The sequence below is a fragment of the Rhinatrema bivittatum genome, chromosome 7 (assembly GCF_901001135.1).
Source record: "Rhinatrema bivittatum chromosome 7, aRhiBiv1.1, whole genome shotgun sequence".
NCBI lineage: Eukaryota > Metazoa > Chordata > Amphibia > Gymnophiona > Rhinatrematidae > Rhinatrema > Rhinatrema bivittatum.
In genome coordinates this window covers 104280279-104296635 of record NC_042621.1, presented here as the reverse complement: position 1 = coordinate 104296635, position 16357 = coordinate 104280279, and the positions used below count along the sequence as shown (strand labels likewise).

The following is a 16357-nucleotide window of genomic DNA, read 5'->3' as shown; positions in this document are numbered from 1 at the left end:
CGGGCTACAGCGGTAGGCAAGTGCCAGAACTCTGGCTAATTGCACAGCCCTAGCACCCAGGAACCAATCAGCTCCCCAGACCTGCCGTGGCTTGAAAACCAAACATTCAGACTACACCTACACTAACCGACTGGAGATACCAGCCATTGACTTCCCCCCACGCACACCCTCCTGCTACAAAGTGTGCCCGGCACCCACATTACACCGGTTAGCTGGATACAAGACCCGTCCGCTCTTTCAGTGTTGTCAGGGTGGCACTGTAAAAACCTTACAGTGATGCCTGCTCTGGGCACCTGGACCCGCACTGGAAGTTACACTCTGGATCAAGCCGCATCCTACTCCTTTAACAGGACGGCATGCCGGCCTGTAAATAGGAGAATGCGTGGCAGCTGTTCAGGTAAACAGGATGGCATTTGGGGTGGGGGAGGTGGAGGTGGAGAGTGCTCCTGGATGAGAGCAAGGCAGAGTATCCGGAGCTCTGCTGCACTGCCCTTCCACCTGGGGCATTCATATGGAAGCATTTGAACTCAGGGACCCCCCTCAGCAAGTCACACGTGCCACATCCAAGGGGGTTCTGACCTAATCTGTGACAATCTAGCCCAGAAAACCTCATGTGATACTCCCCTAATGTGTGTCTTCCTTATTTAAAATAAATAAATAACTAAAATGTCCCTGGAATCTGACAGATTTGGGTGTTTTGTCAGTGTTGAGGGTCCTGCGGGTGGCCATTTGCTGCTGTGTGAGGAACTTATATGAACAGGGGTTCATCACGAGCGAGACTGTCTTGCGTCTGCCGGCAGGCACTCCATTCAGCCCATGGGAACCCACCTGATGGCAGCTGGAAGCAGGCAGATGTGTAATCACGATTCTGAATGCATGCGTGGTGAGCTTTGTGGTGGTGGGGGATCAGCAGGTCCCATGAACAGGTGACTGTTTGTTTGTTTTGCTTAAACTAGTGCAAATCCCAGAACAGTTTGGGTAGGAAGTTAAAGTATACATAGAATTGTTTCATGTTCTGTGCTCTCGCTCCTGTCCTTGTCTCCCTGACTTTCCGGCTGTGTCTCGTGAGTGCTTTGCCTTTTTTTTTTTTTTTTTTTTTTCCTGAGGAATGTTGAGGCTGTTTTTTTTTTTTCGGCACAAGCTTGAACTCCCTGCTGTTGTGTTGGATCCTACTTGGCATTACCGTTGCCTGCCAAGAAAAAGCTCCCTGTTCTCGCACTAAACAAACAGGGGCAAAGTTTCCACCCTGCCTGCTCACATATACTGCAGGAGTCTGCGGGCTTTGTTTGTTCATTGCATTTCACATTAATGATTCTGCCCATCTAATCCAGCCAGGGACTGTCCAGATCTTAACCCCATATGAATTGGCTGTAACTCTCTCTGAAAGTAGTGATCTCTAAAATTAATTGCAAGTCGATTTGCCTTGCTAGTTATTTTTCTTTTTCTTCTTCCTCTCCTTTGTAACTTTTTTTTTTTTTTTTTTTGCTTTTTATTTTTTGGTCTTAAAAGCACCCATGTTCTGGAGGCAGAGTAACTCTCTTAAGTTTGTGGGGTAAGATTTGCAGGGAGGTGTCTTGTCATTTATCCTATTGAATATAACCTAGATGCCCTTTTCAGTTGGGTCAAAGTTGAAAAGTGCTCCAAATGCCTACCTCTGTACAGTTGGTCCTCACTTTTTCTTGTGAAAGTATCTTTGGATACAGATTTTGATTTTTCTGGGGTCTCCCTGTTCTGAAGCAGAAACTCCAGGCCCCCGTAAGAGCAGCACGTTTAAAGCAAAGAGAACTTGAGGACTTGGCTCGGGAGCACAGGCTGTTTGTTTTTCTGCCTCTAGGCTTTGGGGACAGCGATGCTGAGCCCTCCTGTCTTCAAGGTCCCGGTAATCATTTTAGCTCTGGCGGAGAATGATGGCTCATTGCCACTCTACAGCGGTTTTGGTATGGGAGTTGGCTCTTAGGTCTGTTCTTGTGAATAGGTGTCCAGCTCTTGGGAATCCACCAAGGCAAATGGACTGGGCGGGCAGGACAGGTGCGGGGGAGGGGGGGGGGGAGAGGAGAAACATCAGATGAGCAGGAGACTGTGTGGTTTTTTTTTTTTTTCTTCGTTCGGCACCTTCTGTGTACTCGGGAGCCTTGTCCAGAGAAAACTATATACAGTAGCTAGCAACGTTTTTGTAAGCTTGAGCCCCATGCTAGTATTCGGGGCTCCGTTAGCGTGCCCGCAAAACCGTGTGAACTGGCGACATTCTGCGCCTTCCCCCCCCTAGTGCTGCGTACAGCCTGATGGGCTCGCTTCTGTGCCATGCCATGGTTATACTAGGTGATCTCTAGATCGGAGCTTAACGTCCTCGGTTTCCACGTAGATACTGTTTCAGCTTAACTATCTCCCGTTTAGCTGAGAAATAGGACATCCTCGTTCCCTGTTTCTCTTTGCTGCTTCTATTGGCTTTACAGAATTGCAGTGATACAAAAGAGGAAATTTTAGGATGGTGTGTAAAGCATCTGAGAACTACTACTGCTTCTCGGGCTACAAGATATATGCGGTGCTGTACAGATGCACATAAGACGCGGTATTAGGATTGTGCCAGGGAACAGTGCCAGCCTGCATGCAAGTGCGTTAATCGCAAAAGAAAACGCCCGCTGCATGGTAGGGTATGAAGAACCAGTTTCTCCCAGTGCACTTCCTTATTTTGGTGACAGCTTCAGCGTGCTGGCAAATTGACAGCTCCATTTAACAATAAAAGGGCATAGAGTACATGCATCTTTCTCAAGTAGCAGGTGGAAGTGGAACAAAATGTGTATATACATCTGAAATGTGCTAGAGACGAATTCTGGACTTGATTTCAGATTGAAGGGTACGTGAAGATCCTGCAAGAAGCTCTGGACATTAGGAAAGGGTGACTTGCTGGTCTCATACTTTTTGGAGGCTCTGATGAGAATCTAGTTAACTCTTATCACTGGAGGGCGTGTCGGGTTGGGAGCCCCCTGTAAGTTATAGGCCAGACTCTGGCCCCAATATAGTAAGACTTGAGAGAAAAATGTGCATTTAAGTTTAACGCATGTTGTCTTTACTCGCACGCTAAAAAGAAATGCAGTAAGCCAACGGTACGCTAATATATAAGGACTTAAAAAAAAACAAAACAAAAAAAAACCCCAAAACAAAGGGCACTGACGACCTGCTTAGCACACGGTTTTCGTTAGCAGTGTGTGCACAAAACCTGAGTACAGGTTCAGCCCCATGGACTATTGTTTATTCCAGAAACTTTACTCCACCTGTGACTGGGAGTTAAAGATCCAGCCTTGAGAACACCTGAGTTAAGCACCCAGTGCAGCTCTCTGCATTGGAGTAATAGCTAAGGCCTTGAATAACATGAGATTTGCATGGAGGAGTGCTATTTTGTGTGCAGTTTTTTACTCCTATTTATACACAAAACTCCTTGTTAAATCGGGAGTAAAGTTCTACATACAAATATGGCATTAACACATACAGACAACGGAGTGCATCTTTAATACACCGGGGCCTTAATTCAGAGATTCAGCTGGGCTTGCTTCAAATATCATCGGGTCCTGGCTTTTACACATTGTAGGATATACAGTATGTAGTTTGGTAGCTCAAGGCGAGTTACATTCAGGTACCATGGGCATTATGCAGAGGGCTTACAGTCTCTGTACCTGAGGCATTGGAGGGCGATGAGAACAGGGTAGGGGTTCCCTTTACTTCCTTAAGGAACAACACAAGGGTTGGCTCAGTGCAAGTTTCCAAAGTCCCTTAGCTTGGCCCAGCAGCCCTCATATTGTCAGACACCTTCCTGGAGTCCCGGTGCCCGTTTTAGAAGCCTTCGGGGTGGAGCTGCAGACCCTGCTTCCGGGCTATAAGCAAGTCCTTCCTGTGTTCTCACTTTTGGTTTTGTCAAAGCCACTCTGTGGCTTGAGGGCAAGGCCTCCCGCCTTTTACCCCATCAGTCTGCCGGTGTAAGACTAGCCAGGGTTCTTTTGCCCTAAGGTAGGCAAAAGAGAGGAAAACTGAGAGCTGTGCAGAAGGGATGACAAAAAAAAAAAAAATCATGTCAAGATCTGTAAACATAACTCAGAAGTGCTGCATCTATTTGATTTATATTCTGCTTTTCAGGCACTTCAGAGCAGATTATGTTCAGGTGTGATAGATTGTAAGCTCTTTGGGGATAGGGAAATGCCTATCCCTAAGTTTGTACGAGAGGCATTGCAGGGTGAAGTGACCTTGGGCAGGATGTGAACCTTGGTTCACAGCCCGCTGCTCTAACCACTAGGCAGCTACTCAGCCCAAGAGATCCTGGCTGAATTCCCGAGCCTGGCTTTTACTCCCTGGTCATGGCCATTAATTGTTGCAGAGACAGCCCAGTTAATATTTAGCAGTGTTACTACTGCTGGGAATAGGATGCACATGCATGGGGTTCTGAAGGAAGCAGAGTCTGTGGCCACCTGGTCAATGATTGTTCCATCGGTCATTAAGATTCAATAGGTATAAGTTGTGGGGTTTTTTTTTGGTTTTTATTGGTAGACTACAGCCGATACACTGACCCAAAACAACTCATCTTTGGCTGTAGAGGTGGCCATAGCAGCACTCAGAAGAGAGTAAATTGTAACCATCAACCGTGAGGCTTGGCTGGCTTAAGAGCACACTTGTGCAGTTCCTGCCTTTCAGCCAGAAGACTGTTGCTGCGATACTTGGGCTCGACAGGCATGAGGTGAAAGATCCAAAATGGATACAGGACTAGGACGTCCCAAGGCACTATAGATCCAGCAGGGCATGTTTTGACTGAGCTGGAAGCCCCACAGGAACAGGAGGAAACGCCTGAATGGCAACCACAAAATAATTCTCTTGATGGTGAATATAGTAACTGAAGAGGTTTCTGCAAAAAGCAGACCAGTAAGATGGGCCCTCCTGCACCCTCGTTTTGTGGCTATCATCCATCACAAACCCAGAGGATGGGACTTTAACTGCTTCAGAACAGGCAGTGACCTGGGCATTTCTTTGCTGCACGTCCCTGGTAGTTGTGAATTCTTTTTCCAAGGATATTGTTCACATGGAATGATGCAGTCATTAACACAAGGATTATTGGTTGAAGCAGGGAGCTTCCTCCGCTGTGGCAAGTATCAGTGCCAGGAGGTGAGCTCTGAATCGGAGGAAGTATCGATGGTGTAGGGTCGGGACCTTCAGGGTTTTCAGCGAATGCCCCTAGGCCAGAGGTTTCCAACAAGGGCAGAAGTAGAAGTGTGCCAGCATAGCCAAAGAAGGGGCAGGCCTGAATCATTGGTAGGGAGGAGGGAGCCTCTGGTATCAGTAGTAGACTCCTGGCTTTCTCTCCCTCCCCCATGGGGATGTTGTCCAGCTAGCAGGAAGAGTGGGTGAGCAGCACATTTCTCCAGATGCTGCCGCCGCCGCTGCCTCTTCTGGTTTCCCTCTGTAATCAGAACAGTGTGTGATGCCAGAGGGTCTCGCAAGATGATGGGGGGGCTCCCCCTGTGCTCCTCCCCAGGTTCCTACTTCAGAGGGGGAGGCAGCAGCAGGGAAGAAGTGCCGCTTCCTGGATTCCTATGGTTCCCCCCCCCCCCTCACCTGTTCCACCTCCAAGAGGGGAGGAGGAGGAGAAGATTGGGGGGCGTGGAGAGCAAGGTGACTATGCCGAGGGACGCTGATTATTAGGGTTGGTGCCGGAGAAGGTGATTGATTTATGGGAGGGGGAGGATACACAACCAACCTTCAGAAGAAGACAGAAGGTTGTAGTGGGAAGGGAGGAAAAATTAAGAGGCTGGAGTGACAACAGTGGAAGGTGGAACATGTCCTAGGTGAGGGCTAAGAAGTTGTGCTGTAATTTCATTTCCCCCTTTCTTTTCCTACCCATCTGTATATTACTTTGGCAGCCCACGTAAAATTCTTGTGCCAATAAAGTTATCTGAATCCGAGTCTTTCTGCTTCCCGCTGCTCTCTCCTCCCCACCCTCCCACGATCTTCCTCTCACTGCTAGAGCTAAACGTTTCTCCGCTGCCACCCTTTCTGCCTTCCCTTCCGCTTTTCAACTTTTGGCCGTTCCAGATTCACTGCTGGAGTCCGGCCTTGCGCTTCTCCTCTTTGGTGCCTCATGCTGAACCCCCCCGATTGTGAATCTCCCCAGATGCCCCCGGAGGCGCACAGGGGAGCTGCACGCCCGCAGGCCTCCAGCTGGTCCGCATCTGACGCGCACATGTGAAGTGCGCCAGGCCAGGGGCGCTGAGTCAGTGGGAAGATGGAGGCCGGCTCTTCTTAAGGCCCTTCATCCCTCCCGCTGCTCCCTCCGGGGGCACATTATCTCAGCACTATTTATAGAGGATGTTTATAGCTGTTCTAATTCCGGGCACCACTTCCCTTCCAGAGAAGACGGGAGGAAGTGGGAAAAGTAAATGATGGTGTGGGGGAAGGGGAAAAGAGATGGCGAGCAGCTTTTCTTATAAGTGACTTTTCTGGCTGCTGAGATGCTGACTGCATTTTTTTTTTTTTTTCCAAAGAAACAGCTTGTACAGCATCGCCTCCAGCCTCCGAAAGCTTTGCTCGTTGCCTGTCTAGAACAAGCAGAGTTTAGTCTGCTGGGATGTGTTGTGTGGTTTTTTTTTGTTTTTTTGTTGTGTTTGGTTTTTTTGTCCTCCTGGTAAATGTAGCCTGGACTCATTCTTTGGCCTTACGGAATTCAGTGGAGCCTGTTCTGGTAGTTCTGTCTTGGCTCTGGTGCACCTTCCCTAGAGTTTCCAGACGCGTACCTCTTTCCCCTCGCCAGAGTGTGGAGTCCCCTGTACGGGGCTTGTGAGTCAGGGATGGCTGTGCAGCACACAAAATGCCAGGGGACCCGGAGGGTGCCCAGTTTTTGTGTGAGAGGCCTTGAACTAGGGCCCGACACCTGCAACATGTGACACACACCATCTCTGGTGATCCTGGGATCCATACAGGTTGCGCTCGGTTGTGGGTGGCCTGGTGTCTTCCTTCTACACTACTTTTGGGTTGTTTTTTTTTTTAATTGTTATCCAGGTGGAACGGGCTTCGTCTGGGCTACTACAGTGCTATGAGCCACTGTTTTACGTTACCCGGACAAGCATGCCAGAAAAATATGCAAGAAGAGAAGACCGGCTTAAAGTCAAAAGGATCTGCTGTATGAGAAGCTGCCCATTTCAGATAGCTCTATTGATTTTGATCACCGAGAAACTTTGGAATATTTATAAGCTTGGATATCTTGTTAAGGAAAAAATAAGTAGTGAGTGACCTTTCAAGACCCTTTCTCTAAATGTAACTGCAGTGGCTCTCCAAACTGGGCAGTGTTGGCAAATTTGGGGAAGGGGACACGAGACAGCTGGCACCCAGGCGCTCCTCTCATTGGCCCTTCCCTTTTTTTTTTTTCCCTGTCCCGCAGGAGGAGTGGTGCTCCATGTTTGCTGGCGGCTGCTGCTGCCTCTACCATGCTGTTCTTAATTCTGTGGTTTGAACTGGGAGCAGCAAACCAAGGGAGAAAAGTTGGAAAGCTATGACCACAAGCGCTCACAGTCTGGGCAATAAAATCCCCAGAATTGCAGGCGTTAACTGTGGAAAGGGACTTGGACATAGGTGCTGTTACAGAGACCTAGCTCACTTATCGGGATACAGCCATCCCTGGCTATAACTTGAAAAGGAAGGACAAAAAAGGAGTAGCAGCAGTTCTTTGTCAAAAACAATATCCAGCCAATCGAAATGCAAGGGATCTGGGGTAGGGAAGAAGCATTATGAACTGTCCTTTTTCTAAATTCTTTTTTTGAGGATGGTGCTTCCACTTGTGTGGTCAGACTCAAACAGAAGAACTGGACGGAGATCTGGTTGAAGACATCCAAATGGTGGAAAAGAAGGGGGACGTGTTGCTCAGTGGAGATTTTAATCTGCCGATTGTGGCTTGGAGGAATCTGCAAGATAGTGGCTGTCCTTCAAGGGGCTCTGTTTAAGCAAATGGTAACGGAGCCCATAAGGGAGGGTGTAATACTGGATCTAGTGCTCACAAATGGGGAAAATGTGTCTAGTGCCCACCTGAGCACCAGTGGTCATCAGATGACATGGTTTGATACCACCAATAAGATACAGAGAAGTCTCATGAAGACCCAAGTTTTGAATTTCAAAAATATTGACTTTGTCAAAATGAGGATATACCTAGAGGAAGAACAAGAAGACTGGGAGAAAATGAGAGAGGGGGAACAGTGGGCCAAACTGAAAAGGAGCAATTACAAAGGCAACAAATCTATATATATTAGAAAAGTAAACAAAAGGAAAAAGAAACCAATCTGCTTCTCAAAGGAAGTGGCTGAAAAGATTCAGGCAGAAAGAACAGCATTCAAGAAATATAAAGGATCCCAAAAAGAGGAACACAGTGAAGAATATCTGGTGAAAGTAAGGGAGATAAATTAGGAAAGTAAAAGGTCAAGCAGAAGAAAGGCTTGCCAGAGAGGTAAAGCGAAGTGACATAAAATTTTTCAGATATATCAGAGAGAGAAGGAAAGCACGAAGGTGTATAGTGAAAGTGACAAGGACCACTGTGTGGAGAGAGACTAAAAAATGTCAGAAATATTAAACAAATACTTCAGTTTGTTCCCTAAACAAGACCCTGGAGAAGTACTGTTTCTGGTATTTAAGATTGTAGGTGGGGATGGGGTAGATGCAACTCCATTTACAGAACAGAATGCATGGAAGGAGCTAAGCAAACTGAAAGTGGACAAGGCCATGGGGCTGGATGAGGTACATCCCAGGATACTGGTGAAGCTCAGAGATGTACTGGTGGGTCTGCTGAAGGACCTGTTCGGTAGATCCCTAGAAACAGGAATGATGCTGCAGGATTGGAGAAGAGCGGTGGTGGTCCTGCTTCACAAGAGTGCTAGCAGAGAGGAGGCTGGAAACTACAGGCTGGCTAGCCTCACATTAGAGGTGTGAAAATTTAATGGAGACACTGCTGAAGGAAAGGATAGTGAACTATCTACAATCCGGTGGGCTGCTGGACCCGAGGCAGCATGGATTCACCAGGGGAAGGTCCTTTCAGACAAATCTGGTGGCTCTTTATTTTATTTTATTTTTTGGGTGACCTAGAGAATTGGATCAAGGAAGAGTGCTAAATGTGATCTACTTGGATTTCAGCAAAGCTTTAGATATGGTCTCACATAAGAGGCTTGTGAATAAAACGAGAAGCTTGGGAGTGAGCACCAAGGTGGTGGCGTGGATTAAATACTGGTTGACTGATGAGAGACAGAGTAAATGGAACCTACTCTGAAGAGTTAAGTTGAGCGCCACAGGGATCTGTATTGGGACCTGCTCTGTTCATTGTCTCTGTGAGCGACATTGCAGAAGGGATAGAAGGTAGTTTTTGTCTGTCTGTCTGTGAATGATACTAAGCTTTGCAACAAAGTGGAGACGCCTGAATGAATACAGAGAATGAAAAGTGATTTAATAAAGCTTGAAGAGTGACTGAAGATTTGTCAGCTGGGATGAAGTGCAGAGTCATGCATCTGGGATGTGGTAACCCAAAAGAGCTGTATGTGATGGAGGGTGAAAGACCGTGCCAGATTGAGAGAGGGATCTTTTGAGTAATAGTGTCTAGCGATTTTTGAAGTTAGAGGAGCAAGGCCTCGGAACTTCTTCTTCTGCTCTTCTTTCTTTGGCATTTGCAAGCTAAACGACACCATCTGCTGGATGAATGTGCCTGGTTGCAGCGTCGGGCCTAAGTCCGGGCCGAAGCCCCAGGGTCAGGACCCAGCCTCCAGGTCAGGCTGAAGCCTCTGCCTTGTAGGCCGATGTTGCGGTGACTTACCTCATGCCCTCGGTCTATGCAAGGTTGAGGCTTCATCCTGGCCCTAAGCCAAAGCCAGCGGATCCCCATCAGACCAGGCTATGTGGGGGCTGGGGGGGAATCCCAGACCCAGCATTTCTTCAGGCAGTTGGGCTGGGATTCCCCTCGTTGTGGGGAGGGGAAACCTGAAAACGGTTTATATTTTTTATCTCCTGCACATCCCGAATGGCCAAGTCCATAAGCAAAGCCTGTCAAGCAGTACTGTCTGAATTTTCAAGAAGACTCTCTCTTCACCCAGTAAAAATGTTGCTAGCCATAACATTTTTTATGAGTTGTCATAAGGCTTGAGAATACCTGCACGGAGCAGCAGTTGCTACCCTTAAGAGAAAGATGGGGGTAACCTGCATGATATGGCAGATACTACAATAAGAAGCTTGTTGGGCAGACTGGGTGGACCATTTGGTCCTTTTCTGCTGTCATTACTATATGAGGTGCCTTTTATAGATACCCCCACACGATCTAAGGGGCACTGCACTTTTAAATCGCAGAGAAATGGTGCAGTAAAGGTGGTAGCTAGGAATAAATACTATTGTCTGCTTGGCCAGGATGATGAATAAAATCTGTAAAACTTAAAAATGTAAATAGGATATTTCAATTACTCCAGTATTTTAGTATGTTCTAATGAGACATTAACACAAGGAGGTAAAGTTTCTAGGAGCCATAAATGACTGTTTCATAGAGTAGCTGGTCCTGGAACAGAGAGAGGAAACTAGATTTTGTATGTGGGGTTTTGTTTTATATTTTATTTAATTTTTTCAACTTACAATACATTAAAACCTAGCACAAAGCAATGCACAGATACAAAAAAAAGAAACCAAAGAAAATAACTTAATAAAAAAAAAAATTTTTTTTTAATTTCAATACTACTCTTACATCAGTGTATCAATAATATAGAAAATGGAAACAAAGAGAAAAAATAGCCCTAAGAAAAAGCAAATAAAGAAATTAGCTTAACATGAATACTGACTCCTTTACATCAAATGTATCACTACTCTTTACTAGTTGGTAATGGAGAAGATGTTAATAGGCTTCTTTTCTCCTAATTGAAATCTTTTCTTGGATTAAAGAAAACAAAACAGTCATTATGGGATTTAATAATACATTTGCACAGATATCTAAGTAAAAAGGAGCATACCACAGCAATAGTTGCCTGACATAAACCTAGGCATCCCTTCCTTCCTTCTCTCCTGTTACCGGAGCCAAATCAGAAAAACCCTGACCACGAAACAAAGCTGACATATTTCAAAAATACTTCCGCATTTCTTTGCTCCAATCTTGCTCGTTTAATAAAAGAAATGAGCAATGTAGATTGTTCAATGGTGTCAATCCCAGAATTCTCAAGAATATTAGTTATCCATGTCCACCACTAAGTTAGAAGTTCTGCGAGACGTGGCTTGAGGTATTGATGGTAGAAAATACGCCTTATTCACCAGGATCATACTGCAGAACGGAGAGAGAATCTCTCTTCAGTGTAGAACAAGGGGTTTCCCCCATCACGTAAGGAAATTTTAGGTTATGAAGATTTAAATGTTTAAGGCTTTTTTTTCCTCCTACATTTCCAGCCTCCTAGATAGAGCACTCAGATACCTTATAGTAGACATTAAGACTAAATATCTTTAAACTCAGATTCCATGGTAGATATCTTGCTATTTATCTCAAAGATTTGTTCCTCATGTCTAGAAACCATGGATTCAAGCTTAGACTACAAGAGTCTCTTTGTACTGCAAAAAAAAAAAAAATCATTCAAGGTTTGCGGAAACCCACCAATAACTCCCAAAGAGTCCAGAGTCCCTACAGCAGTTTTAGCTGGTATAACAAAAGGCTCACCAAGATGAAGCTGCTGTTCATGACTAAAAGAAACTCTAGAAGTAGAACCCAAATTAGGAATCAATTCCCCAGCCACAGTAGCCAAGGGAATCAAGAGCCTTGTGCTGTTGGGTGGAAGAGTGCAGCTCAGATGCCAGTACTGCCTCTGTCCCTCTCCACTGTGATTGCCCTAGGTTCATCATCCTGGAGTGCCGCAGGCTGCCTCTTTTAGCTGGCCCTGATCTGGAATCCAGAGGGCTGAGTGAATTCTCTTCCCCAAGCGCCAAGGACATTCCTTCATTCATCCTGAACATTAGTGGGTACTTCAGTCCCCAAAACTGTAGACGGTTGGGACTTTAAAACTGTAATTTGCTGCTGGCCAGAAGAAAGACTCTCACCATGCCCTTTCATTTAGAGGGCATCTCAGACGAAAAACCAGATCAAAAAGAAACAAAGTAAAGCACTGCAGCAAGAATGTTTGACTTCATGCAGCCATTTTGTTCCCCTTCATACTGTTCAGAGGGAGCTGTTTTAGCTCTGGTCCTCCCTGGAATGCAGGATATGGTGCAAGGGGTGATGGTGGTGGGACTGTTAATAATACATTAAAATTCGACACAATCACTGGAGGGAGGACATTAAATAAAATTACTGCAGAAGCATTAAACTTTAGAAAGAAAGACTATGATTAAAAGGAGGAAATTAGGAAAAAATGAAAAGGAATGGTTACAATTAAGAGTAAGCCAGTCATTAAAGTGTGGTGTGTCCTAGGAATCTGTATGGGGGTCAGTGCTGTGTAACTTTATTTATATATGATTGGGAGCAGTGAGTGAGGATCAGATATGCCCACGATTCCAAATTCAAATTTGGACATGAGTGGCTTGTGAGGATCTACAGAAGGACCTTGCAAGACTGGGGACTGGTTTCTAAATGGCAGATAAAATATAATATGACATGTGCAAAATGATGCACAGCGAAAAAAATATCCCAACTATATGTATGCAATGCTGGGTTCTGTGTTAGGAGTCACCACCCAGAAAAAGGTTCTTGGAGTTAATCAATCATGGACTGAAAGAGGCTGAAGATATAAAAGGAGGAGGAACAAGGTGAAAGAGCTAACCAAGAAAAGTAGGAAGAAACAGAAAACAACACTAAGGACACACAAGTGAGATGGACTTGTTTGGGGTGTCTTTTTTTTTTTTTTTGTTTTGTTTTTGTTCTATGCAAATTTTAAATTGTCTTGGCTTATGTTTTGGGTCCTAGAGCCACGCCCGACTGCTGGGCTCAGTTTTGTCAACTTGCTGGCTGGTTCACATCTACCTTGAATCTTTGCCAATACTTCTATGCAGGTGAAGCAGGGTTTAAAGCTGATGTTGAATCGACCATAAAGTTACTAGACTAAGGCACAGTTAACGTTCAGGTGAAAGCCTTTAGTGAGCTTTTAATTTGGGATGGTTATTGATCCTGTTAAAAATGGTTTCTTTGTGATACTTTCATTGGACCCATGTGATGGGATGTGTCATCCCATTACTGAAATAGCCCAGAACTGTAATCGTTCTGCATGGAGAAGGGGAAGAGAAGTACTTGTATGCACATACGGCCCGGGAGAGTTTGTAGGCAGACCAGGATAGGTTTCTACAGGATGCAAACGTGTAAGGGGTGTGAGCTGGCTCCCGGAGTATTGTTTTGTGTTACATTCTAGACTCCCTTTCAGGATAGCTCAAGGTGGTACACTTAAAAGTATTTGCAAAAAAACAAAATAGTGTTAAACATGCTCCCCCCCCCCCCCATCAAAAAAGAAACCCTAAATCTGACAGTAAATACAATACAAACTCAATACAATCATAAGTCTAAAAGCCTGAGAACTTCAGGACTGACGCATGCAATAAAAATCCAAATCTTTTGAAAAAGATTGGACCATTTTAAATTGTCTAAAAATCAGTCTCATAAAACAGGCTGAAAAGGCAAGCCCAAAGCTGTAAAGCACTAAAGTACCCTTAAAAGGGCAATAAAAGATGAAAACTGTGATCGGAAAAGACGTCAGTATGTGTTTTACAGACCAAAGGACCTGACAAACTGGGGCAGGCCAACGCTGCCCTATCACAGACTAGCGTAAGAATTACCCAAAGAGTGCATGTGTCCCACTGGGGGTTTTTTTGTGTTTTTAAATCATATTCTAGTCTTCTCCGCGCCAACGTATTATAGACTCTCTCCACATTCTGCCTTTTCAGAGGCTAGAGCGGGAGGGTGGCAGAGCAGTTTGCTGGTGTGCCAAGTTTGTAGCTCAGGCTTGCTGTGGCACTGGGGCCAAGTCTTTTTCAGGTCGCTTTGCTCTGTCAGGTGCTTGTTGAGTGGGGCCTGTACTACTGGTTCTGAGCTTCCATGGTTTGTGAGGTGCTTTTTGTTCCTGACTTTGGGGTAACGTTTTAGTGAATGTTTTTATTCTTATTGGCAGAATTCTGAAGCTTTAGAAAGTTATATTTTTAAGAAGTTAAAAAAACCCCCAAAAAAACTTCTAATGAGATGAAAGAGATGTGAAGAACTTAAGTCAAAATTGTTTTTGGCAGTGAAGATGCAGTGAGTGAGAGGGGACTTTGGATAGAAAAATGGTCCCAATAGAGGGGCAAGGATATATCTATCTATCTATATCTCTATCTCTCGAGATATAAGCAATGATGTTAGACTTCATCAAGAGTGAAGATTAACATCATTGCACATATATATATATATATATATATAATCAATTTTATGTGCATAAATTCTGGATAAACATGGGATTTGCATGGAAGAGCGCTAATCGTATGCACACTATTTTACTCATGTTTGTGTGCACATTTTTGATATGCTAAACTCTTTGCTCAATTGAGAGTAAAGTTGTATGCACAAAAAACAAAGTGTGCACAGCGGAGCGTACCTTCACATCGGGGCCTCTGAGATGTGGCTCCGGGCTTTGTGTGTTCTCACTCTGGTGGGAGGTGTCCTCCTCATACTTTGCTTTCTGGCTTGCTCCTGGGTTTTGTGTCTGGCAGCTGCATTAAGGTCTTGTGCACTGATTACAGCATCTGTAGCCGTCATGGAAAGTGTGAGGGTCCCCTGCCCGAGGCGCGCAGTAATTCAAACAAAAGCCTGCTCGTGTTCGAAAACGAGCAGCTTCCCCTTGCCACGTAGGCAGGTCACGTGGCCATGCATGGCACCGAGCAGAACAATGTTCAGAGCTTTCTGTTAAAAGGCTGAGCACCCCCCACCAAGCTGCTCTCTGTTTCTGTTTTTCCTCCGGCCTAGTTGATGGGTTCCAGCAGGTTCTGAGACTTTTTTTTTTCTTTATAGTGTTTTGAGCTAATTTTCCTCCTGACCTTGGCAGAAACGTTATTTTAGTCTTAGTTCTCTAGTCAAGATTTTTTTTTTTGGCTCCCCTTTCAAGTTTTTTTTATTTTCTTCAACATTCTGCCAAATTAATCTCTCACCCCATTCCCAATTTCATGACTTATTTTATTTAATCTAAAATTTTTTTTTCTGCAGAGCAGCGTCTGGCAGGACTCTAGTGGTTTTTCTTCTGTAGGCATATTTTCTATGAAGAGAGAACTTTTTCCCCCCACCCCCATGGTTTTGATTTTGCATCTCTGGGTTTTCTCACCACAGATAGAGAAGCAGCCCGGTGCCTTTAAATTCTGTACCAAGCGCATACGAGAGGTGTCCATCCCTGACCATCGCAGTGTGCTTTGCATCTGCCTTGCAATGGATCACATCAGTGACTGATGCCTGCCAGGGCAGTTTGGTCTCAGGATGACTGGCTCCTGCTTTCCTAGTCAGTTACACTGAAAGGCTCAGCACGTGGTCTGGGAACCCAATCATATATGGATGCACTGAGGGACCAGGGTTTGCTTAAAGGGGTCTTCCTCCTCTTTGGCATCTTGCTCTGAGGATAGACTTTGGCATTGAGCCGAGTTTTGATATCACCACTTTGAATCTGAACAAGGGTGCCAAACAAATTGCACTGTGAACTGAAAGTAGCCAGTGCAGAGTCTCGTGCAAAACTGTGTGACCCAGTGCAACCCACTGGCACTCGGCTCAGAGCTCAAATATAATGGAGGGGTCCACGAGCTCTGAAATGAGCAAGAGTAGAGGTTGTCTTGGACTTCCCAACCCAAGGCTGCTTTATGCAAGACTCCCGAGAGCCATTCCAAATTCTTCAAGTTATCTCTCCTCAGGGCCCATCAGGGAGGTAATCTCTCTTATGAGGCCTATCCTGTTGTCACTTGTATTGTTCGGTCTGAAATTAGAGGAGAAATTTTGCTCATTATTGCATAATTTTTAAGTGTGGCTGGAAGACACTGAAGTTTGCCTTGGGTGCCGTGCATCCTTGCACCGCTCCGGAGAGAGAGTGCGTCGCATGCAGACCCACGCTAGTCACCCACCTCTCGCGTCCCAGGGGAAGGGTGAGAGGCAGGTGGAAGGGCTCCTGGGAGTGTGTGGCAGGGTTGCCAGCTTCCTAGAAATATCATTAGCACGGTCTGCCACGCCTTTGGGGGAAAAACCTGACCCTTCCTCTCCTTTCCCCAGCATTTCAAATAGCCAAAAGGGCAGGACTGCAAGGGGCTCCCCACTTCCCACCCTCCTGCTGATTTTTGTCCTCTTGGGGGGGGGGGGTGCCGTCTCTTCTCTTGCCTGGGGCAGCGGATTGCCTTGAGCTGCTGC

General features: G+C 45.6%; 1 protein-coding gene and 1 long non-coding RNA gene across 4 annotated transcripts in view; one reads left to right on the top strand and one right to left on the bottom strand.

Annotated features, from left to right (window-relative positions):
• LOC115095327 overlaps nt 1-14654 on the bottom strand; it is an 83080-nt gene extending 68426 nt beyond the window's left edge. Inside the window, exon 1 of the long non-coding RNA XR_003857746.1 lies at nt 14577-14654. This is a non-coding gene — a long non-coding RNA (uncharacterized LOC115095327). The remainder of the gene's footprint in view (nt 1-14576) is intronic.
• Nucleotides 1-16357, top strand: part of RIPOR1 (RHO family interacting cell polarization regulator 1) — a 345200-nt gene that overhangs the window by 89897 nt on the left and 238946 nt on the right. The window lies entirely within an intron of this gene.